This window comes from Bidens hawaiensis, unplaced genomic scaffold (genome assembly GCF_021521415.1).
Source record: "Bidens hawaiensis isolate Kalapana, Puna unplaced genomic scaffold, B.hawaiensis_p1.1 tig00000237_1, whole genome shotgun sequence".
NCBI lineage: Eukaryota > Viridiplantae > Streptophyta > Magnoliopsida > Asterales > Asteraceae > Bidens > Bidens hawaiensis.
This window is the reverse complement of record NW_027491021.1, coordinates 1,863,136-1,879,272: the sequence shown is the minus strand read 5'-3', so window position 1 is coordinate 1,879,272 and position 16,137 is coordinate 1,863,136.

The window sequence follows — 16,137 nt, the reverse complement described above, 5'->3', positions numbered from 1 at the left end:
AGAACATAAAGAGATTATAAGAAAATCATATATTAATTAATATAAATACAAACAAACACGGAAAACTAAAATCTTACCGGAAACTTTACTAGAAAACTGTAATAACTTTAAAATTTCAATTCAATCTTTGATTTTGATATACAACCTAAAGAGATTATTACAAAATCATATAACAATTAAAATAAATATAAAACCACATCGGAAAACCTTACCGGAAAAAGATATAACTTTGCGGGTAAATCATATAACATTGTTGGCCATTAGAGTATAATATATAACCTTACCAGAAAACGATTAATCCCGATCTACATTACCGGAATATAGAAGATGGTGGATGGTGGAGTTAGTAAGCAGAGAGAGAGAGAGAGAGAGAGAGAGAGAGAGAGAGAGAGAGAGAGATTACAATGATTAGGGTGGAAAATCTTAAGGTTTAAATCAATGTTTTCAGACCCGGACAAGACATCGACCCACCCAGACCCGACCCGAGAGGTGGACCGGACATTAACCCGGATGACGTCATATATATATATATATATATATATATATATATATATAACTAATGTCGGTTAACATTTCAAATTTCAAATGATTATTGATCATGTATTGAGAAATTTAGCCATTACCATAATTATAAAAACCTTCCATTTACAATGGTTCTTTCAATATATAGGATTTGTATTTCAAATAATTGAACATCAGTAGTCCTTGGTTGGTTAGCCATTGTTGCATTTGTTAAGTTTCCATCTCGGGATTGTGCCAGGGTTCAATTCCCATCATTAACATCATTTTTGATTTAATAATATACAAGATAAGAAAGGAAATAGATGACTTGGCAATGATGTGGCATTGATGTGGAGAGGCTAGTTGAATGAAATATGGACAATTGATGTGGAGAGGCTAGTTGAATGACATGTGGACAATATGTATTGCTTTAATAGTATTGTTAGATAAAAGAGCAAACTGAGTCAAGTGAGATAAACAATTTAACCAATGAGCAAGTAAATAATGTTGTCGGTAAGCTCGATGCCAGATGAACTGAGTGATAACTAACACGAAGGACGTATGATCATACTACTCTGAGAATATGTTAGACCTCTCCGAAATGTATTCAAGTAAAGCATATAAGCATATAACATGTTAGGCATAAATTTTTAAGCACACGTGACTAACAATTGCAAGTTGATTATTAAATAATAATAAAATAAATAGAAACGTATATGTCCCCAAAAAGGTAAAAATGAGTTAAAAGGAGGAGTTAGATACTCACATTATCAGACAAGAAAACGCGAATAAAATAATAAGAACGAAGATGGTATATCAAACGTTGACGGTAAGCCTAATGTAACATCCGGCCCCTCGCACCACTGATATTTTCCGCTTTACCCACGAAGAGCTCACGGATTTGTTTTTGGTTGCCCAGACGGAGACTTCCCAGGGGTCACCCATCCTAGTACTACTTCCACCTAAGCACGCTTAACCGTAGAGTTTTCTCCACAGCCAACTAATCCCAAAACGCGTTGGTTACTGAAGAGGTAGGACATTTACTTATGAACCAAGGATCTCTCTAGTCCACGGCCGATGTGGGATTTGCCTAAAAGGGACGGTGTTGTGTTTGCCAATGGTGTTACAGACAACCCCCCTTTGGACTCATCGTCCTCAATGAGGCGTGTACCATCATCCCGAACGGCACAAGAGTGGCTTTGATACCACCTGTAACATCCGGCCCCTTGCACTACCAATATTGTCCGCTCTGCCCACGAAGAGCTCATAGATTTGTTTTTGGTTGCCCAGATGGAGACTTCCCAGGAGGTCACCCATCCTAGTACTACTTCCACCTAAGCACGCTTAACCGTGGAGTTTTCATGTGCTCCACAGCCAACTAAACCCAAACCGCATTGGTGATTGAAGAGGTAGGACATTTACTTATGAACCAAGGATCTCTCTAGTCCACGGACGATGTGGAATTTGCCTAAGAGTTGGATGATGTTGTGTTTGCCAAGGGTGTTACACCTAATAAAGATAAAGTGTGGAAATAAACATAAGGAATTGACGAATAAAATAGAGTTAGACGATCGATTATAATTTTGTTAAATATATGTATTATTTAGACTTATTATTTTATAGACCTTTTAAACCTTTTAAATCTTTTAAATATATCTTTACTACTATATTCAATATTATAAATAAAATTATTATGAAAATTTATATGTTTATATATATATATATGTATATATAGGGGGTGGTTAATGTACACTAATATACTATCATACATTAGGTACGAGAGGATCTGGAGCGTACAATAGAACGTGGTGGAAAAGTTGTAATTAAAAGGAAATTGACTATATACCGGTTATCAAAAGGGCAATTCCGTCTAGATAATATTTCAATTTAACCTCCCACTCCGCGAATCAGTTCTCCAATTTCCCCCAAATTAGTTTTCAAACACCCCCAATTCCGTTCGTCAATACGTTTTTGCAGTAAACGGGAGTACCTCGAAACACCATGGTGTAACATCCCGAAATTTCTAAAATAATATTAGTTATATTATTTATTGTTGGTGAGGAAGATTACTCGGGTTAGTGGGAAAATAATAAAATAAAGTGGGAGTTATTATGAGTCGAGCTTGTGTTGGGTTAAGTAATATGGGTAATGGACTTGGGTTAGAAAGGAAGGAAGATGGACCATGGGCTCAAGCCCATGACCCACATATATAAACCTTAAATCACCCATATCCCTTCATTTACACATATTCCACACACCACCCAAAACACACACTTAAGCTCGCTCTCTAGTTTCTCTTGTAAGGCCCCGTTACCAGTGCTCTACTTTGGACGTTGGATTTACTCATAAACACAGTTCTAAATATCAGAGTTAATAAAAAGTTTTGTGGAATAATATAAAAGTCAACATTCATTACAAACATCAATAACTTGTCTTTTAAAAACATAACATAAAACATAGTATTTAAAACATCACGACAAGTCTCTAGATGCCAGCCTCTTCGGATCCTGCCATGTGTCTTCCTCAAGCCAGCTGTCTCAGTCGATTAACCTGCGTGCATACTAAAAGTCAGATACGCTGAGTGAGTTCTAGTTGATCATACAACATACAGTACATTCATAACTATGTGCTTCCATACGTACTTCATACTTTCATAATTCATTCATAATAAACATTCTTGCCTTCATACTTTACTTTAAACTCTAATTTACATAATTCTATTCTGCCTCGGATATTATTAGGGTCCGGTCCCTTTTTCTGCCTTGAGTATTATTAGGGCTCAGTCCCTTTCTGCCTCGAGATTTATAAAGGGCTCGGTCCGTTTTCTGCCTCGGATATTATTATGGTCCGTTCCCTATCTACCTTGAGTATTATTAGGGCACAGTCCCTTTCTTCTGTACCTGACTATCTCTTACATTCATTCATAACATACGTACATATCATTCGTACATTATACATAACATTATAACTTGATAGTACGTGCAATATCCGAAGATCATTAACCTACCGACAAGAAATCATTCATACTTTATACACATATCATTCATATCCTCTAACTATTACCCAACGATACATACACAATCCAAAGATCGTTCACGCACCATCAAGCATTCATTTATACATAATCATGTAAGGCATACTGTAACATCCCACAAATTCTAGAATAATATTTAATGTTATACCTGCGTTGGGTGAATCATTTGAGTTAGTGGGATAAATTAATAAAGCTTAAGGGGTAGCGGGCTTGGTTAATAGAATTAAAGATGGACCAAAAAGGAAAGATGGGCCTTAGGTCCATGGGCTTAAGGGAGTATAAATACCCCTTAAACCCTAATCCTTTCCATTTTTTTTATCCAAATCCACACCATAGCCTACACCTTGATAAACACACACAAACGCCATCCTATAACCCGAGCCAAGATTCAAAGGTGGAAACCCGAACCCGTTGGTTCTAGATATTCGTGAAGAACCAAAACAACATCAAGGCTTAACCGTGTTCGTAAACTGACTCGTTTAAGGTACGTCTATATTTAGAAATCGTTCATATAGGTTCGGTTTGGTTTGGGAAATCATAGATCTGTTATAGTATGTTATAAACGAGTCCAAAGCAACAAATCTTATGGAAATCGATTAACATTTGATGGGTTAATTGTTAGCCTAATAGAACCTGTATATATATGTTTAAATCGCACCCTATAAACACGACTATTTGAACGAGTGAATGGTTAGGGTTTGTAGGCGCTGCATAGACGATTCCAATGATACCTAAATCATGATGTTTCGTTAAGAAATGAACGTTTAATCGCAGATCTGATATAGTTTGACTGTTCTTGTTCTTATCAATTTTGACTTTGACCCTAGAGACAAGATCTGGATAAGAACTGTAGATAGTTCGTTATGGTGGATCAATTCGTTACGAGTGCATAACGAATGGGACTCATCCGTGCGAATTGATAACGAATCAGCCCTTAATTCGTTAATCACCCATTCGTTAAATAAGATAACGAATCTGGTGATTCGTTATAGACTCATTCGTTAAATAAGATAACGAATCTGGTGATTCGTTATAGGCTCATTCGCTATGCTGAGATAACGAATCAAGTCATGAGATGACAAATCAGATGGTAATAAGGGAAGAATCTGGATAACGAACTAAGGAAGGTTATGTAACGAATTAGATAGCGAATTAGGCTTAATTCATTATAAAAATTAGGCTTAATTCGTTATAGCAAATGAGTTAGCGAATTGGATAATAATATTAAAATCCCAATGGAAAAATGTGTTAAGACAGTCAGTGAAAATAAAATCCCAGGTCAGCTTAACCCCAGCCAGGGGCTCTGCCCCTTGGACCCCGCTAGGGGATGCTGCCCCTAGAACCTCGCTGCCAGGGGCGCTGCCCCCGGACCTCCGTTTCGTTGTGGGCTATTGTTATACTAGAAACGTGATATGGGTAGTGATAGTTAATCGTTACGTGTAATTGTTATACCGTTAGCCGTACACATCTCTCGGAAAGAGTAACCATCAACAGTGAACGTAACCGAGATCAGGTGAGTTTCTAGCCCCATTCCTTGTTATGTTTTCGGGGCTGTGTGCATACTCGATGTGATAGTTAATACACCTACCTTAATTGGTAAGTGTATGCCATGTATGAATTATATGTTATCTATATATGTCTTGAATGAGAATGAAAGCTTGTTAGTACGTGAACGATCTTCGGATATTGTACGTACTGTCAGGTTAATAAAATAGATATTAATATTGTGTGTAATGTAAAGATGATTGCTTGTCGGTACGTGAACGATCTTCGGATATTGCACGTACTGTCAGATTATAGATATATATTTGAATATTGTATGTAATGTAAAGATGATTGCTTGTCGGTACATGAACGATCTTCGGATATTGCACGTACTGACAGGTTATAGATATAGATTTGAATATTCTATGTCATGTAAAGATGATTGATTGTCGGTACATGAACGATCTTCGGATATTGCATGTATTGCCAAGAATAGTGATTGTCTCCTTATATGGATATTAAATAATAAATTACGTACAGAGTTACTTCTACGGAAAATATGTATAGAGTGTTCCTTTAATGGGAAACATAGTGTTCATTTAATGGAAAGTACAGTGTTCCTTTAATGGAAAGCATAGTGTTCCTTTAATGGAAAACATAGTGTTCCTTTAATGGAAAGCATAGTGTTCCTTCTATGGAAATATATAGGATGTTCCTTCTATGGAAGTATATAGAGCGTCCTTCTATGGAAAATTTATACAGAGCGTCCTTCTATGGAATATATATTGTCACACCCTCAAAATCCACTAACGGAGTTTTACCATCAGAGGGTGTGAACTAACAGGATCGGAATCATCAGTTATAATCAAACCATAAAACAAAGTTTCAAAACCATGAAAAACATTTACGAGTAATTTAATGCGGAAGCGTAAAACCATAGAGACCAATGTTGCGTCACGCAGGACGACTTAAAAACCCAATGATAACAGTTTAAAATAAGTTTGAATAATTATAAATGTTCAAGCAATGCATGTTCCTAAACCGGGCGCCCACCTCGGCTACCTGAGAATAACATACTAAAAGTGTCAACACAAGGTTGGTGAGTTCACAAGTTTAAATAAAAATAAAGCGATTAGCGTTTGCGTTCAGCGTGTTGTGTTAAGCGTTTTGCGTTTACAGCGTTTTGCGTTACAGCATTTTGCGTTTACAGCGTTTTGCGTTACCAGATAGTGTTATGTCAATTATATATCTATAGGTAGCTAGCCTATAAAGCAAGTATTACTAAGTGTTCGACACCGAAGCTGACTGTTTATCAAGTGCCTTGTCACCAGGTCCTCCAGACCATGGTACGTGTTAGCCAAAATTACACCCGCTCGACCTCCAGTCGAGTTTAGCGTTGGGTGGGGTTTGTCAAACCCAGTAGTACTACTCAACAGTGACTCGCTATTCCAAATATTAACCGGTTCGATGTGTAGGACTTCAATTGTTTCGTTTGCCACTTAGCCTTTACAAGTGATATATAATTTACTAACAAAATCTTAAATGCGTTTATCGGAGTATGTTATCTCCCACAAGTGAAAAGCGTTTAAAATAGTTTAAAGGGGTAAGTGAAACTCACTGTTTGCGAAGAAATTCCCAAATTAAATCACCAAGATGCGCGTCACAGAAAAGCTCTCTCTAACGTTCTAAAACAACAAAGAGATCTTTCTAAGTGTCGGAATATTATCAAGTCTCTAGACCCGGCACATAATACCTATGCACATAACATGTTTCGTGTTTCGTTTGTGAATCGTGTGTGACTTTAACAAATGTATTTGTGATACATTACATGTGTAAGCAATCATATACGTGTCATGTATTCATAAAGTACATCACCAGCAATTACTCCCCGTAAGGGCATTTTGGTCAAAACGCGACAATTATCTTGCAATCATTCCCCTCAAGGGCAATTTGGTCAAAACACGATAATAAATTAGCAAGTATTATGTTTCATGCATTTTCACAAATCTCAGCAGCTAGTTTCACCGAGACAGAAATTCTACTTAAAAGATTGTACTATTACACCGATCATAGCATCTCAAATAATTTACCAAAAATCATCACAGAAGCATATATGTCTTAGGTTTCCAGAACATATTTTATTATGTTTTTATTCCACATAGTTTTCTCACAATCATCAAATCATTACAGCAAACTCATAACAGTCAAATTCAAGCGCAACAGAATGTTATTTGCAATTCCCGTTAAACGAAAAATCCAATAAATGCAAGACCACTTGGGTTAGGTTCCTAACTCAGTAAGTCAACTTACAGAAGTGGAACCAACCCAATTGGTCTCGTGGTTCATGAGATATAACATTTACAAAACAACCTAACAGCAGGTCTAACAGCTCAGCTTTGCACAACGTTTTTGTAAAATCATAAAAGTTAACCTTTACTTGTCCAAAAATTACAAATTTATACTCTATAGAAACTAGACTCAACCTAGTTTACTGTAGTACCAATAATCTCAACCAAGTTTCACCTTTACACCTCGTTACAGTCAATTTAACGTCACTAACACATTCTGTCCAGAAACTGTTTGCATCCAAACTCAACATATTAACAATCTATGAACTATCATGCATTCATATAACACTCTAGACTCCATAAACACCATCCATGCACATCAATTACACATTACATACATGATTAGGGTTTTCGTTTGAACTCAAATCAAAGACACAACAATTAACATGTAACAACATCCAATCTAGTTATCAAATCATCAATTAATCAACAACAATCATATTAACTACATACACTCATGAAATCGGCAGCTAGGGTTTGTGATTAACCCAACAAACATTAAAATCAAGTATAAAGGATGCATAGGATAATCAATTATACCTTCCTAGCACCTAATTCTTCAATCAAACACTTGATTTCTTGATTGTATGTGTGTGTGTAGGTGACGGCAGCCAAGGGGATGGGGTTTGGGGTTCCGATCGGGACTTGTGGGTTATAATAATAAGTTAGGGTTAATTGTTAATGATATATTTATAAACATAACATGTTACATTCAAGTCCCTCCACTTCTAAGTATTACTTTTCTAGCCTAACTAACTTGTTTACATCTTGAGTTAACGTTTATAATCATGTTATCACATAACACATAAGTCTAACACATAATTATCACATAATTACTGTTTTGACGTTTTTCTTTTATTCATCAATCGTTTGCGTCAACTCGTTTGCGTTTCGGTGCAAATCCCGAAAGACTACACATGTAGTAAGTGTTAAGCGTCATTTAAACCCTAGTTTAAATGTAATGAAGTGTGCGTTATAGATTCAATGATCTTAAGTTTGAATTGACGGAGTTGAGTTAACGGAGTTAACCTGAAATTGACGATTGTCACATCATTCCCATGTTAAAGAATTTTCGTCCCGAAAATTTGAGTCAAGTCGTGATGAGTGTCTGAAAAAGTAAGAAAAAAATTTCAGTTTGTCATATATATATAGCATGGGCAATAGCCATGGTTCTTTTAATAGATATTATGTGACGTTCCACTTATGGATATTTATACAAGGTTAAGATATATATGTATGTAAGATATGTGTATGTATTCTATGTCGCCTGATTAACTAGAACTCACTCAGCGTAGCTGACTTTTAGTATGCACGCAGGTGAATATGATTAAAGAGCTAGCATGAGGTTGGCACATGGCATGGACTGAACGGCTGGCATCTGAAGATGAAAGAAATGGTGTTTTAATTATGATGTATATTATCATGGTTTTAAAGAAAAGATTTAATGTTTTGTAATGAATGATTTAAGTTAACATTTCCACGAAAGTTTTAATTAACTCTGATTTGTAGAACTGTGTTTATGAGTAAATCCAACGCTAGGGGCAGAGCCCCTGGCTGGGGTTAAGCTGCCAGGTCAGCTTGGAAAAATTTTATTTTCATTAACTGTCTTAACACATCTTCCATTAGGATTTCATGATAATATTTTGTTGTTAACCTCTCAATCCTTTAAGGTATCTTCCATAAATTAATAAAGTTCAAGGGCTATTTTGTAATTAATTCATTCTTTTCTAAGTGCAGGGACCATTATGTAATTCTTTCAAAGTCTACTTCGTTATTCTGCTCCTTAACGAATTGGGGTTCATTCGTTACTTCTGTCTTCCATAACGAATTGGCTAATTCGTTACTTCATAACGAATTGGCTAATTCGTATAACGAATTGGACTTATAACGAACTGTACCTTATTCATTTGGTCTGGTTAGCGAATTGAACTTCTTAACAAATTGAACCCTTATAACGAACCAGTCCTCATAACGAACTAGACCTTATAACGAACTGGTTATGGACGTTAACGAATGAAGCTAATTCGCTATCTTTCCTCAACGAATTACTTGCTAGTTCGTCCTTTCCCCGCTAACAAACTAGGGTTAGGTCAGAGAATGTCATTCTCTGACATTCCCTTACCTCGTATACTTTTCTGGCGCCGCCTTTCCGGCGCCGTCGTCGCCGGAAAACCGCGATTTCGCCGGAAAAACGAGATCTCACTCGTTTTCCACCGTTTTTCACCTTTTTTCATCCCGTTCGATCCATATCTGAGCTAGGGTGACCCCAAGCTCATCCTTTGTTCGGTTTTTACCCGATTCCACCCGGATCTCATGACTTCAACGGTTTAAGGGTGTCGGCTCGCCGTTTCGGAACTAAATCTAGCGGGTTTGGACTCATACAACATCATATATCATTATCTTGGATTGGGATCGGTTTTCCTTCTTGGTTCGGTTAGAGAAAAGAGAGAAACTAGATAGAGAGCTTAAGTATGTGTTTTGGGTGGAGTATGGAATAGGTGTAGAATGAATGAATTAGTTAGTAATTAAGAGTTATATAATTATGGATCATGGGCTTAAGCCCATGGTCTTTTCCTTCTTTCCTTCATTACCCAAGTCCATAACCCATATCCATTTAACCCAACACTAGCCCGACTCATAATAACTCGTATTTTCATTTATTAACCGAAACTAGAAAACGGGATGTTACATCTCTCTTTTCTCTAGCCGAACCAAGATAGAAAACCGATCATGATCCAAGGTAATGATAGTATGATGTTGTATGAACTCAACCCGTTAGATTTAGTCACGAAATGACGAGCCGACACCTTTAAACCGTTAAAGTCATGAGATCCAAGTAGAATCGGGTATAAACAGAACCTAAGTTGAGCTTAGGGGTCACCCTAGCTCAGATCTGGATCGAACGGGATGAAAAACGATGAAAACGGTGGTGAATTAAGTGAGATCTCGCTTTTCCGGCGAGATCCCGGTTTTCCGGCGAAGGCGGTGCCGGAAAGTGTGTACGAGGAAAGGGAATGTCAGAGAATGTCTCTGACATTCTCTGACCTAACCCTAACTTGTTAACGGGGAGTTAACGAATTAGAGGTAATTCGTTAACAGGGAGTTAACGAACTAGGGGCGATTCGTCATGAGATTCGTTAATGAAGCTTAACGAACTAGCTTTAGTTCGTGTCCAAGTTCGTTATGGAAAGGATAACGAATTAACCCCGGTTCGCTATAAAGGTCCAATTCGTTAAGACGACCAATTCGTTATAATCGTTAATGAAACAGACTAACGAATTAGATAACGAATCAGACTATGTTCAGATAACGAATTAGGCTTAATTCGTTATGAGGAATGAGTTAGGGAATAAAATAATAATTTAAAATCCTAATGGAAAATGTGATAAGACGGTTAATGGAAATAAAATATTTCCAAGCTGACCTGGTAGCTCGACTCTAGCCAGGGGCTCTGCCCGACTTCCCTGTTATGTTTTCGGGGCTGTGTGGATACTCGATGTGAAGTGTGAATACACTTACCTTAAGTGGTAAGTGTATGCTATAATTTTAATACGATATATTTATATATTTTATGAATGGATGTCTATTGGTGCGTGAACGATCTTCGGATATTGCACGTGTAGACAGGAACGTTAGTCGGTGTGCGAACGATCTTCAGATATTGCGCGTACCGTCATTCGGGAATGATCCCTAAGTGGTTATTAGCGTGTGTAAATGTTGTGATGTAACTTGGTTATTATGTAAATGATGTAATGATATAAAGTGTGTGGTAGACAAGTAGAGGTAGGGTGTGATAGAAGTAGCAAGGGTCTAGTATGGGTGTTAGTGGCATGATGATAGTATGTGGTAGAGTAAGCCTATACGTGCCTTCGTTATTAAGTGTCATAACGTGAGTGCGTGGTAGGGTAAGCCTATACGTGCCTTCGTTGTTAAGTGGCATAACTTGAGCACGTGGGAGAGCAAATCTCTAAGTGTTTCCGTAAATAAGTGGTTAGGGTAGTTAAGTGGTTAAGTGGTAAGGTGAACATGTCAGACAGTGGACTATGTGTCTTCGGATACGTATATGAATGCATGTAGTGGTTGTATGGTAAGTTGTTTGGTTAACTAGAACTCACTCAGCATAGCTGACTTTTAGTATGCACGCAGGTGATCCGACTAAAGAGTTAGCATGAGGATGGCACATGGCATGGATTGAACGGCTGGCATCTTAAGATGGAAGAAATGATGTTTTAAATATAATGTTTTGTGTTATGGTATCAAAGAAAAGACTTAATGTTTTGTAACGAAGGATTTAAGTTAGCGTTTCCGCGAAAGTTTTAATTAACTCTGATTTGTAAGAACTGTGTTTATGAGTAAATCTGACGTTAAAGTAAGGCTACCGGGTTTGGGGCATTACACATGGAGTTGAATGCGAGCTCGGCTGGAATTCCTAATTCAACTCAGCTTCTTGTTAAGGATAAAGAACGAAGGTCGAAAGCGATCAACGACAGACATCAAAACGTACAACAATCAGGTAATACATTTCTAATTTGTTAACTTAGAACGTATAATGAATTAGGCATGAATTTGTTTGTTGTTTGATTTGTAATAACAAACAAATTAGCATAAGCTTTTACTAAGATTTTTTTTATTTGAAACAGAACGTGTTAATCTTCAATTTTGTTTGGTAAAAAGTGGGTGGGTAAATTTGAATTATCAACAGAACGTCTTAGAACATTTAAAAATGCATAGGTGTTTTAAGCTTGGAATAATAGAGGTTGAAATCATGAGAACGTATTAAAAAATGTTTCTGACAACACTGATCATATTTTTTTGTAATGAAGATGTTGAAAAGAAAAAAATAAATGCAGAACCAACTAAGGAAAAGGAACATGAACCTGCAAATAAGAAAGTTAAAACAAAACAAGCCCACGAAAGAAATTCCGACTCCGAATTTGAAACACCAATCAAATCATTGAAATTCAAAAAGAAAAAGGTGGAACATAAGCAACAAGATAAAAAGAAAAAAAAAGGAAAATCAGAAGCCGAGTTACACAATTCTGATTCAGACTTTGAAACACCAAAGAAAAAAGCCAAAAGGCCAAACCCTCAGACAACACGTTGTAGAAAACCTTTTCAAGAATATATAGATACAAAGCTTTGGATGAGGTGTGCACTAGGTAATATTTTTGAATCAATTAAAGTGATGAATGAAAAAGAAAAAAAATGTATTAAAGAAATAGGATTCGGGTCATTGTTAACAATGAAGATTACCTCAATACCTAGTCGATTGGCATATTGGTTGGTTATGAACTATGATCCTAATCTGAATGAATTAAATAAAGGAAACATATTGTTAAGATAACACCACAATTAGTTCATGAGGCTTTTGGGATACCAGTTGGTGAAGAAACGGTGGTAGAAAAAAACAGACCAAGATTGGGCTCAAGCATTTGTGCAGACATGTTTATAAATCAATTTGAACATTCAAGGATAAGTATTCAAAACGTCTTGGATAGAATGAAAAAACATAATGGAAAAACAGATGAGTTTAAACTGAATTTCCTTGTGTTGTTCAACACATGCATTGGTGTAACAACCCCAAAAATGGGGCTATTTTTTTTAAAAAAAAGGAGAAAACTTATTATTAGATACCGAGTGAAATGTTAGTCGAATAACTGAAGCGATCGTACGTTAATGGGCTCAACCCAAATAAAGCAAACAAAACCGAGACTTGTTTAACCCAAACAAACTCGAACCTGGATATTTCAAAAATCATACGAACCATTTAATATCATTTAACTCATAAAGAGTATCAAATATATTTAACCCGAACATCAACGATTTCGTATATTTTGGAGTATCTAAATTACATAACTTTGTGTTTTATTTTTATATTAAAACTGGTTGCCTTATTATTTATTTTAAACTTATTATTTGAATTTTATAACAAAGATATGATGAGAGATATTATGAAATATTACAAAATACTCTAAATCAAATCTCAAAATCCCTGGTCTCCAATCACTAGTGTCTGACAGTCCCTGCCCCCTCTCATCTTTGACCTCAGCCTGCTTCCAATCAAGCTTCATGCAGTTTTCTTCACCCAATGTTCTGCAACTTAATCTCACTTCGAATAAACCCTTTCAATTTCAATCATCATGCTCAAAACTCCCATCTGCAAATTTGCTTTCTGTTGCAGCACTTGAAGAACCGAAGTTTCCATCTACAATCAAGATCTCTGCTCAAACCTATTCTCTTTCTGCTCTTGGAGTGATCACAGACATAGAACCAGCAAGCCCGAACCCATGGAACCTAATCGAGGTATATGTCTATGACTATGTATTCATCCTTCTTTCCGCTTAATTCTAAGTGTTTCATGACCCATGTGCTGTTTTATTAAACGACCTGCTCTATACATGGAAAATCATGATCATGAACAAGTCACAAAGGAAAATCATGATCATGAACAAGTCACAAACTCTTTCCTGAACCCTAACTTCTTACAAGAGATAAACTGTTTTTTACAAACATAAAACCTGAACCGAAAACCAAAACAAATGACATGTGAAACTAACTCATTTAACTTTGTTAAAGTAACCAAAACTTGCAGAAAATAATATTGGATTGAAACTCTAAAAACTACATTATATGCAGCCCGAAAACCGGGACTACATTAATGGGCATTCGGTAACTCGTTTAAGGACAAACTAGTTTGAAAACCAAACAATAAGTGAGCATATTAAATTCTGGACTGTTAGCATAAGTCCAGAAGTTAAAACACCTTAGTTCAGTCCTTAAAATCCCTAAAATACCAACCTCGGAAACTAATACCAAACCGTGTATTAAAAACCGTTTAAACCGATATTTTTTAACTCGTTAACTAAGAAACTTACCCGGCAACCAAAATAATATTATAACACATATTTTCAGGCCTAAATATTAAATATGATATTTTGAAGATTAATAATCTGACCCGAAATTGTTTTTCATGAAACGTTGCTTTAAAACGGGCCAAAACCGGACCTGTTAGAATAAACGCAATCAGGAATATGCCTTTAAAACCCATGAGATAATAAAGCAACTTATTTTTATGTATTATAACTGGTCTTAAAATGTATGATGACCAAAAGTTGGTTTTTGTTGAAAAGGGATGTATGTCCCGAATCTGGATCACTACAATTATGATATCAATATAACAAGTATAGGTGTGGAATACCGATACTTGGTGATTCAATAACACGAGTTAACAATAAAGAATAACATGGGATTGCTTCAAAACACACGTATATTAAGAATACGTCGGGTGCTTAAGCACTTAAAATACTTGATCACAATAACTAGGAATGAACAACCTCAACCCTATACATGATAACATCTATATATAGGGACACCACCAACCTAGCCGGCCCAAACTAACAAAGGCCCACCGAGAACACATAGATGTTCTCGGCTCACATACAAACCCAAAACCCAAGCCCAAACAAAGTTAAACTAAATATAAACTAAGCTCAAACCACATAAACTAGGCCCAACAATCTCCCCCTTGGTTTGTAGCTTTGTCTTTTAATCATGCTCCATGTACTCTATATCAGCATCTTTCAGAGCACCCGCCCAAAACCTGCATCTGATAACTGAAGCTACCATACCGGTGAATTCTTTGGCGGCCATTTCAAAAATCGGATAAGCAATTATCTGAATTGTACTTAGAGTCTAGATATCTCGTTCTTTGAACTTCAGTAGGTCTCTCGGATCAACAAATCTTAACTGCCCCTTTCCTTTGGCCAGCTTAATGACAACTGTAGTAGTTACACTATCATACATCCAGAATCTCATGTTATCCAACGTGCCATCTGGAATTTCATCTGGAACAGGAATATGAGTGGCCTTGTCTGTGGGAGGCCACATGACATTGACCATTGTTTTCCCTGTCTTTGGATCTTGAACTCCTTTCACCTTCTTCAAAAAGGACACAGTCGTCTTCATATTAGGGAAACCTCTGTTGACTTGTCTTCTCAGAAAGTTCCAGAAATCTATACCGCGTTTATCATTAATTGGATTGGTGAATGGAGCATTAATCAGGTCACTAAGATCCACCTTGGTCCATGAACCAAAGTTTTTCATCTTCTTGTAATATTCAGTTGTTCCTGACTTCCACTTAACCCACCACATGTTCTTATCCGCATCAAAACCCCACGATAAAACTCCAGATCGACCACTGTATTTGTCGGAGAAACCCTTTGAAAGTTAACAACAAACCTGTCTGGATGATCCGATGATTGAACATTCTGATTCGAGTTCTTCATCACCAGCAGTTTCTTCTTCCCCTTTTCAAGTAGATTCTACTTAATTCTGTCTGATTTCTCCTTGAAGATGGGGGGAGCATCCATGTACTGTTGTAGTGATTCCGAGTCATCAATGTTTCCAACAGGGCGAGTAGTAGACCTACCACCTTGACTCACGTTGGGCGCTTTAGAAGCTACGTTATCACTGCCTTTAAACTCATCTCCAAACTTATGAAACAGCTTTTGTTGAAGATCGAGATACAAGGCCGTTAGTTCTCCATGTTTGACTGTAGTTCTTTAATCTTGGAATCTTTATCAGAGTTGCCAGCTTCCAATTCTTGAATACGAACATCTTTGACTACCGAATCTTGTTCGAGTTCAAAGAATCGACGTTGTAGTGCATGAACTTCAACAGGAGCATCTTCAAGAACCACACCTTTATCTTTATCTCGAAGATAAGTCTCTTGCATAGCCAGAATTTGGGAAATCTTGTTTGATGTGCCTG